Below are 10977 nucleotides of genomic sequence, written 5' to 3'. Positions count from 1 at the left end.
AGAATCTTTCCTGAAATTAAACCCATTCAAATTTAAACAAGATTTCTATGGCTGGGATTGAAATCAAATAAGCAAATAAATTTACCAAAGTTTGATAGAATCACACCTAAAATATAGAATAGTCGGATGAGGAGGGGTTTCTAAAAAATATTCAAAGTCACTTGAAGTAACGCAAAAATGATTCCTAAGAATGATACTTTTCAAAAACAACAGATACGAGAGTGATGCTCGCTATGAAGGGTCTTGAGTTTTTTTATATCAGACAAATATTCTTTTACCACATCGCTACAACTCAGTTCTTCAATAAGATCGAACTTATCTTACCTTTACTAAGAGACAAAAAAATTATTATTCAGTACCTTTTGCTTCGAAATCAATAGGCCAAAAATTCTATCAATATTGAGCACTAAAAGTTTTTAATCTCCTTTCCGAAGCACTGTCAGTATTCAGATTCAAAAAAGATTTAAAACTATTAAGAAAACAATCACCTCGTCATTATATACAGTCAATAATTGAAAGTAATTTTAGATATTCATAATGTTATCCTAAGTGCACTCAGTACCTGTATATGGGTATATTCGGGTGTTTTGAAATCCTGAAAGTTCATATTTTTCATCTCGATATTTATTATTCTACATCTTACATGTTCTCATTTTTATATATACGAAAAAACATTTGAAAGTGTTCTACATTATTAACACTTGAAAACGTTTGTCTGAAGGTGGTTGACAATGTTTCATTTGCATTTCAATAATTCGGACTTTCATTGTCTAATATGATTTGGAATCCCAGAAAAAGAATCTGTAAAAATTAAAAAAGATTGGCTGGAAAATAACAATTATATCAAGCGAAAAAACTAAAATTACAATGAAACAAAATACAAGCAATAATCAAAAAGTTGAACTATTAACAAAAGATGAAAATTCTTACTAACTTACTTATTATTCAGAGTTTAGTTAATGCATTACAAATTGTTTATTAAATGTTAATGTGCTTGTCAATTTTTTTCATCAGTTCAATGAATACTCCACACTATGAATATTTTCCAGAATCTTTTATTAGTTCGCTTATTTTGATTTCAAAAATCCAGCGGTCTTTTATCAAATACAATTTGAAATCTCTGAAAACCATAATTGGCTTCTTTGCTCTAATTTGTCACCAATGCTCCAACGACTTACATTACAGCTACTCCGTATCATGTGTTGCCTATTCAGTGGCGCAAGACAAAACAACACAGCCGTCCTTCAAATTCCGAAGTATTCTAACAGATGGTAGCAGCTGACTTGAAAACTGCTGTCTTTTGTTGTACGCTTAAAATGGTGGCCTGTCAAAGTTGCAGCACGTATCTAGGGCGGGGAGATTAGTGTTCGGTACGATCTCGATTTCGTGTGAAAAAATTAATCGTATATTCGCGATTTGTTTTCGATTCCCTTAATCGGTTGAATTGACATTTAACGAAGACAATGCGTTTCTGGTAGTTGGCCTTGAGAATTTAATAAGTGCAAGTGTGTGTGCAAGATCGTAACTAAAGGTAAACAATACATTCTTCCTCTCTTTTCTACGTGCTGAATAATTTCATTAGAAGAAGGAAATTCTTTGATTAGTATTGGTGAAAATCATTTATATAGTTATTATGTTTTTGCAGTTCTGTATAAAATACAAAAAGCTTTAGTATTATTTTTCTTCGATTGTTCTCAAGGGTTGTTGATCAATGAAAAGTGTTTCATTTTCATGTAAGTATAGATTGTGAGCCCAGGTTTGTTACAAGATATTCAGTAGTTCTAGATAGAAAGTTTTTATCACATTTAGACAGTGGATATTAAGAGGTTCCAAGTTTCCTTTTACTTCTACTCGATCAATCACCATGCACGTCCACAGTTGGTAATTATCGAGGTAATTATATCAAAGGGGACAAATTTCAGTACTCAAAATGTTTCAGAGATGGTGAACTTTTGAATAGCGGAAGAACGTGTGTGTATGTGGGAGTTACATAAAGACGTGTATGGGGATATGTTGACAAACATTAATGATAATATCCAGAAAGCTCAAAGTTCATGTGACTATTTCATGAGTTTTTATTTTAAGAAAACTCAAATCCAAACTTCGTTCCATTTACCTCTGTAGGTGTTTATTTATTGCTGACCAGTCAATGCTTTCAATTTTGATTAAGAATTGATTATCGCCGATATAGGATAATCACGTCTATCAATTGGACAAGAGGTAAGTACCATCCCGAAACGTGTTGTTCAACTTGCAGCAATCATTGACTCTCTGGGAGAGAACTTATTGTTAGTAAGTACTTATATCAGAGTAATAATTTGGAAACGCATTTCTCTGGTTGCCAAAGAAACAACTATCATTAATAAGGACCAGCCGCCACTGGTCAACAGAAGAGGTCCAAGGTAGGTTTGTATTTTTATTTATGAAAGTTATATCCTAGCTTTCTATAGAGAGAATGGTTACAAAACTTGGAGTTAGTGATTTTTCAGAATACTTCACACACACACATATATATATATATATATATATATATATATATATATATATATATATATATATATATATATATATGTTTTTTTAAAAACAAATTCATACTTCTGTTTGAAAGTGGTTGACAATAATGAAATTCATACTAGTGCGCACAAAAATCACAAAAATCTAGCAAAACTCTAAGTAACGTCTACAACGTAATTACAACACGCCTCATCACAGTACGCATGTCAAAAATTGATTTCTTAAAGTAAAGCCAGGGGTGGTTACCTTTGGTTAAGGTGTTTTTCAAAGCGATTTTCTCAGTCCCTACTTTTCTCCATCAAATTCCCCCCATTGTCCGTTGTGTTCAGATATACTCATAGATGCAGCTGAGGAATCCACGGAGGAGTGAAACCATTGATTTATGTTATATTGAAGGTCTTAATCTTAACAGGTTGATAAGGACGTGCACGTCTGCTATCGGTACGGATTACAGTGCTGTCAAATGTGTTTTGGGCCAATTTGAAAGAAGACGAATCGTGGAATACGTATAAAATCATCCAGTTGCCGAAACTGACTACTCTTCAAGAGTAGAGTCAGATCACCTGTCACCTTCCCGACAAGTTTGAAGTGTTTACATAACAGAGTGTTACTTATTGGATGAAGGCTGTAACATCATCAAGTGTTTCACTATTAATTTCCAGGAAAGATCATTACCCAGTATCCTCAGTGTACATACAATCCACAATGACGAATAATTTGCAACACCACCTTAGATGAATACTGAACAGCTCAACATCAACAACATTTTTGGTTTGGTTTCATCGAACTTGAACATTACTTACGTCAACACTCTAACTTGTACCAGTGTTTAGACCGCTCTTCAACATAGAGATCGTTCCATAAAAGTAGTCATTCATGGTTCTCTCTGAGGCTCATTTACCATCAAGACTGCTTTCCCCAGAGATCTATTTGTAAGGAATTACCAAAGATTTGTGTCGATTAATTTGTTGGATGGTAACCGTTACCAATATGTTTTGTTTTAATGGACTAACAAAGGGAGATTCTCAGAAACTTGTAATACCATTTCGAACCAGAAAGTTGTACACACTTCCTGAAAAGCGTAATGCTTTATGAGGCGCAAACCAAACCTTGAGAGTGCTAGATTCAATCCAGAAAAAACCATCTACCTGACTGAAGACTCATACATCTTAGCCTTGGACATCGAAAGAATGTTGGAGATTTATTTTAATGTAGACACAGGAAGTGTTCAACTGTCTCAACCCTTGTGTTTAATTGAATATGCCTGCTTCCCACCTCAGGAGTTATTTCAATGACTCCTTTCCATGATGAGGAAACCAAGGGAAAAAGCGCTGTCTGTAAGTTTAAAACGACGGTACACTCTAGGATTAGAAATCTTGAACGTAATTGAACGTTATCTCAAATATGTCACTAGGAGCAGTTATAGATCTGAAAACTAATGTTTGAATGCACTCAAATGCACCCCTAACTGGGCGCAGTCAAGTCGAAAAAAGTGATATAAGTTCAAAATATATTAATATAGATTATGGAGTGCCACAAGGATCGGTTTGGGACCCACTCTTTTTCTTGTCTATATAAATGATTTACTGTAAATAACCACTTCTGAAAAAATTACCTTATTTGCAGACGATACCACCGTTTCATGGCATAGTAAAACTGTTGTAAAACTGAATAATAAGATAATCAGAGACATAAATGTTATCTAGTCTTGGTGCGACTCGAATCTTCTCTTTTTTAGTTAATAAAACAAATATAGTATTTTTCAAATGTACTCTAGAAGATATGCCTCTAGAAACTGAGAAGATTGAAAATAAAGATTGCACAAAATTTTTGAGCCTTAATATTGACAGTAAATTGAAGTTTGAAGCACACATCAACCAATTGAAGAATAAAATCTCCTCAGGGTGCTATGCAATGAGAATTATTTCAAAGGAACTTGGTACTGCCACGGCTATGAACGCATATTATGCATTGATTGAATGTCAACTGAGATATGCCATTCCTTTCTGGGGGGTATGTAACTCTAGTCTGCTAGATTCAGTACTTAAACTGCAAAAAACCGCCATTAGATATGTGTTCTAACTAGACAGTTATTTGCAGAGAAAAATATATTGACCGTTGTGGCTCTCTTTGTAATGAAAACTTTGTATCTTATACACATACATAGGTCAAAATTTGAATATATTTCTTCGTGTCATAGCACTCGCCAAAAGTCTAAAAATAATTTCAAATTACCATTGCCTTCTTCATCCCTAGTAAAGGACTCCGTTTTCTATAACGGTGTTAAAATGTATAACAACTTACCGTCTCATTTTAGAAAGAGCTAGGATAGTATTGACAGCTTTAGAAAATACACAAGAAAACTTCTCGCGAGCAGACCCTATTATAGTTTGCAATAATTTTACAATGACAACTTCCAGTGAAATTGTGAACTGTCATCTGTAATTTATTGCGGATACTGTATAGGATATTCGATTAGACTGTTAAATTATAAGTCGTAAAATTGACAAAATGTTCAAACAACATTTTATGATTGATATTTTATTTATTTATTGACACTTATTCTATTGAATAAAATGTATAATTGATAAATGTATATGTTTATATACTGCTTGTTTATATAACAATTTCATTTTTATTTTATTTTATTTATATTTTACATAATTGTGTGTATTTTGCCTAAATTTTATATCTCTACGTGTATATTTTACTTTGTCAACAAAACAAGAGTTTTTTCGACAATAAAGTATATTTTGATTGATTGAGTAATTGATTAGGACTGGAGATTGTACTAAACAATGAATTGAAGTTGCACAAGCATGTCTCCTAGACACGCCTAAAGCCTTGAAACTCAGTTGATTCTGTGTGATGCACTGATTGTTTCAACTTATAATAGCTGTGATATATCTCACCACTAGTTTTGAATGTATATCAGCAGCAAAGAATACAGAGAGTCTAAAATTGTGGTCTTCTTTCCTCTTGTCGACGAAAGATCTATCTGACACACCTTTCATAATGCTTGATGGTGTTTTCATAAAGTAATTCAAACTGAAACTGCTCCACATACGTACAATGAAATGAAATAAGGAACAGGTAACCAATATCAGACGTAAGAAGATCAATATTGCCAGACATAACACTGAATTATTGTCGCTAAGATATACTCGAACAAGGAGTGTTATTTCTGGAATTTTCACGTCACCTTATATTACCGATATATTTGTCAGCATTTTCACTTCCATGAAAAGACAAACTGTCTACGTTCTTCATATGCATTCATCGAAAAATATAATTTTGCAACTCTCACACTATACCTGTTGTTACGTGCTTGAAATAACTATCACGCGTCACATAATGTCATTAATAAATTTTAAATGTGTTGAGCATTTTGATAGAGACAGCACGTGTGTTTATTGTGCCAAGTTGGTGATTGTTCGGAAACCCCTCTAAATTCCGTGGCATTGTTTCGAAACGACAGTGTTGAATTGATTACATGGGAGTTTGTCATTCCGTTACGAGTTCTCGCGAAAATGGTATATTATTTTTTATTGTTATCGTTACATCAACAAATTCATTATTAACCCTAGGTCCACACACAGCAACATATATATTTATATGTAAGCAAGCGCTGTTGTAAAGATTAGAACTCTTAGACTTTCATTAACTTCAGTTTCAAAGGTGATCTGTGCGTGGAACATTATTTTGTCGTAAAATTTGCAGTAAAGAAAGTATTGGGGTGTAGTATCTAATGATAGTGTCGAGTCGAAGATGACGAATGATCAACCAGTACCAAATGAAGGGGAACAGGGTCCTGAAGAACAAACAGATGTGTCTAGTTCACCCCGGGAACCCCAAAAGTGATGGGGTGCAACCAGAACGGTAAATAGTATTGCACTCACCCTGGCGGAAAAATTGAAGTGTATATGTGTGATATGTGAATGTGTGTAAATGTGCTGAATAAGTGTAAAACATTTGAGGAGGTGATTCCTCATCGAAAAAAAGATAGGATCTTTCATATAAAGAAACTTCATTGGAGCATCCCTTGTTAAGATACAGCCCCTTAAAGGGGGTACATGGAATTTGTATAACAATTTTTTTTACAAGCACTAAAAAAGTTACAATATTGAAATTAACCTGACGTTTTGTACTACCAAAAAGACACTTGGCCAGTAATTTATTTGGTTTACCCCATGGTTGTAAGGGGTGGAAAACGCAACCCCTAAAATTTATTTCCAATGTAACTTTTTGTCCTATTATTTGTTTACCATTTAAAAATTTATTTTCGATGGCCTGTTTCATTCTCAACAAAAAATGTCTCTTGGGTTTTTTGCCCAAAATAAACCAGTTCGCAGCAAAAAATTATTTTACGAACAATTACAGAGATACATCGTCATAAATGCGAACTGGATTTACTGTTGTTTTGTTCATTCGACAAAAGAACCCAGGATTGTGGTCGCCATTGAGAAGTACAAACACCACAGCTTGAGGAAGCAGTACTTAATTTAATTGAAGAACAACCTACTACCAGTACTAGAAAGATTGCTTTCCAGCTAAATGTTGATCATATGACGGTATTTCCAAATTTAAAGGAACAACTCTTATACCCTTACCATCTGCAACGAGTACAGGCACTGTTACCGCGAGACTTTCCGAACCGTCCTGAATTTTGCAATTGGATGCTGGAAATGATTAGAAGAAATTGTGACTTTCTGAAGACGATATAATTCCCAGACTAATGTAGTTTTTCTCAGGACAAGATTATTAATTTTCATAATTACCACATATGGGCTGATGAAAACCCTCACGCTATTGTCGAAACTAACCATCAAGAACAGTTTTCTCTTAACGTGTGGCTCGGAGTTATTGGAGATGATTGAATTGGGCCTCATTTTCTACCTCCTCGATTGAATGGTGAGGCATACGTTCAATTTTTAAGAGAAGTACATCCAGTACTGCTGGAGGAAGTTCCTTTGGGCGTCAGAAGGGATATGTTTTCTATGCATGATGGGACTCTCGCCTATTTTATTTAAGTAGCACGTCAGCATTTAACTGAAACATATGCAAATCAGTGGATAGGTCGAGGAAGGCCACAGAACTGGCCCGCTCGATCCTCGGGTCTCAATCCTCTCGATTTCTCTATTTGGGGCCATTTACAGCATTTGGTTTATCGTACTTCTGTTCGCGGTGTAGAGGACTTAAAAAACTGCATCATCGATGCGTGCAGGGTAATCAAAGAGACTCCAGGAATATTTGAGCGAATACGTGGCTCAATGCGCCGACGTCTAGACGCATGCGTAATGTCTGAATGTAGACATATTGAACATTTACTATGATTTCTACATGTTGTGTGTTTTGTTATTAATAAATTAGTTTTGTTCATTACCCTTTAATGGTTTAATGCAGGTACTAACTACAAAATAACAATAAATCCAGTTCGCATTTATCACGATGTATTTCTGTAGTTGTTCATAAAATAATTTTTTGTTGCGAACTGGTTTATTTTGGGCAAACAACCCAAGAGACATTTTTTGTTTAGAATGAAACAGGCTATCGGAAATAAATTTTTAAATGGTAAACAAATAATAAGACAAAAAGTTACATTGGAAATCAATTTTAGGGGTGGCGTCCTGCAGGCCGCAAAAAAAAGTTTTATGGATCAAAAATGATAATCAACAATATTATTTTTTTTTCAACGCATGTAACACTTTATATATACAGAACCATCTAGTATCTAATATTAGAACTGATATAATCCTTCGGAACGCAACTGGACTTCATTCACGTTGGGGGAATCCCCGTTCGTTGGGTGCGTTCTGTAAGCTTCCGTAGCGTGATAATAATTTGTAGCGAAATAATTCCGAAACTTTCCAAATACATTAATTACAATATGTGAGTTTTGCGATTGTAAGGTAAATTTAAAATAGTTTTGGTGTGCTCCGTGTTTGAAGACGGAGCACACTACACCAAAAGTCTAAAAAATTCAGAACGCAGCGAGTAAGGGAAATCCCCGATTCGTAGGATGCCATCAAGAGCGTTTTACGTCAGTGAATTGAAAAACACTTTATGCTTTGTGTTTACGCTGAATAGGAGTAGAGTATTAGTTCTTATTAAGAACACTGTCTTGAAAACTTAACGAGAGAATAAATCTTGATTATAAAACAGAATTAAATAGGGTAAGTTTAATAATTATTCGTGACATTATAATTTGACCAATAATAGGTACCAAGATCTTTATTTTTCTGAAAATTTAACCATTTCTTTGTCTGAAGAATCGTATAAATTGATCCTTAATAATATGGTTCAATCAACTTTCCCAAATGTTATAATAGCATTGCAAATTTATAGAAGTTGGATGATAACAAACGCGACAGGAGAACGAAATTTTTCAAAATTGAAATTATTAAAAAATTCTCTTCGAGCAACAATGCCTCAACATCGCTTAAATTCATTGTCGATAATGGCAAATGAAAACGATGTATTGGAAAAGGTCCACATTGAAGAAGTCGTGAAAGATTTTATATCTAAAAAAGTTAGAAAAGTCCATATTCAAATTAACAGAAGGTACTGAAATTACTTCACTTTTTCTTTTATTTATTGCGTTTGGGTAAATATATATTTTAAATTAAAAATAACTGAGCCGTGTTTAATTTTTCATGTATACATAGAAAACACCTAGACTTAGGGCGGAATCAAACGTATGCGTACTCTACGCGTGTGCTGCGCGGGTGACTGTACTAACACGCAGCCAACCCGCGTTGAGCACGCATAGAGCCTGCGTATGTCTGAACCCGCCCTTAGGACGTCATCCATGCTTATATCGGGAATTGTGTTCAGGAATGTGGGTAGAAGGCAAACAAATACATCACATGATTTTGTCACTCAGAGTAGGTAAAGAAAAGGGGCCCGAAAACTATTGCCTACAGGCCCATACAGGGTTAATCCGGCTCTGGTTGCAAGGATATTTAACCAACACCATCCTGAACGTAGCGTTCGCCATAAGTACGTACTGGAATTGATTTCAAAATTTGTGGAAACGGGTGTTCAGTAATGGATAAAAAAGGACACTTTATGCAGTTTCCAGTATTAGTTAATATATAACGTTTTCAGAATTTTACATAGACACAAGTTCCATCCGTACAAAATTGAATTAATTCGTGAATAAAATTATGATGATTGGGATCGCAGGCAAGAGTTTTGCGAAATTATGGCCGAGCGTATCAACAATAACCAAAATTTCTTGTACAACGTTTGCTTTTCTGACGAATGCACTCAATGGAGAGGTTAACCGGCATAACTGTAGAATTTGGAGCGATACAAATCCTCGTGTATTTTGAGGAGCTCACGCTCAACATCCAGAAAAACTAAACGTTTGGGTTGGAATTTTGGGAGACCACCTAACTGGATCTCTGTTTATTCCTGGTAATATAACTGGCGACCGTTATCTTGAAATGCTGGAAAATGCGATGGATCCGTTAATAACTGAACAGTTAGAAAACGATCCTCTACTACTTGAACAACAATTGCATTTCTAACAAGACGGAGGTCCTCCGCACTGCGCCGCACTAGTTCGTCAATACCTCAATTTGCAATACCCCGGTCGTTGGATTTTAGGTTTATTCAAGTATTGCATGTACAAAAAAATATTACAATTTTTTTTTACAAAATGGTGTTAGATTTGCTCTGTGAGTAAAACATACCTAGGCATAATTGCCTGTGTGTGTGTTTTATCTAGGGCTTCTCAAAATAAAACTATTAGTATTGTACATAAAATTATCTTAAAAATTTTGGCGGGCAAAGATTTACAAGATAAAAAAATAAGGAAAGTAATTAACTCTTATGTAAAGCATAACTTCAAAACAACTGTATATTTAATTTGTGCACGTTTTAACAAAATTCTGAAAGATATTCGACGATTTGTAGAGGACAGGGATAGCAGCAAATGATGGGTGTATTCACTATCGTTGTATTTTATAGAAAGTTTCCTTGCTTTTCAGGATAAAGTTCTTTATTTCAGTTTTGAAATTTCTTAGTTTGTCAATTGTTTTTAAATGTACGCCATTGTAAAATTTTGGACCGAAACGTTCTCTGGGTTATAGCTTTTCTAAATTTATGTATTGCTAATTCTTCATTACTAGTTTGTCTGGTTGGTTGGACAGATCTTCTTCGAAGTGGGTATTTAGTTGTGTGAACTCGAACTATACATTGATGAACATACAAAAGACTGATTGGTAGGATTATTGTTTCTTCATATAGGAAGAAGTCCCATGGACTGGCCTGCCCGATCTCCTGACCTGAACCCTCTGGACTTCTTCTTGTGGGGACATCTCAAGTCCAAAATTTTTGTGACTCACCCAGAAATTTTGGACGAACTTCGCCAAAGAATTGTGAATGAGTGTCGTCAAATAACTCCAATTATGCTGAACCATGTCAGAGACGGTTTTCAGTCAAGATTGTATTATTGTA

The 10977-nt window shown here is 34.7% G+C and overlaps 1 protein-coding gene across 1 annotated transcript in view; it reads left to right on the top strand.

Annotated features, from left to right (window-relative positions):
• Positions 1-1304: 1304 nt before the first annotated feature.
• Positions 1305-10977, top strand: part of Hers (Histone gene-specific Epigenetic Repressor in late S phase) — a 266285-nt gene continuing 256612 nt past the window's right edge. The window contains exon 1 of the mRNA XM_074183198.1: positions 1305-1531. The gene's annotated coding sequence lies outside the window, so the exon portion shown is untranslated. The remainder of the gene's footprint in view (positions 1532-10977) is intronic.

Source organism: Leptinotarsa decemlineata, unplaced genomic scaffold, assembly GCF_025532065.1.
Source record: "Leptinotarsa decemlineata unplaced genomic scaffold, Ldec_3_MD MMD2_tig00026336_RagTag_RagTag, whole genome shotgun sequence".
NCBI lineage: Eukaryota > Metazoa > Arthropoda > Insecta > Coleoptera > Chrysomelidae > Leptinotarsa > Leptinotarsa decemlineata.
The sequence above is the reverse complement of the archived record's forward strand: the minus strand, read 5'-3'. Positions and strand labels throughout refer to the sequence as shown.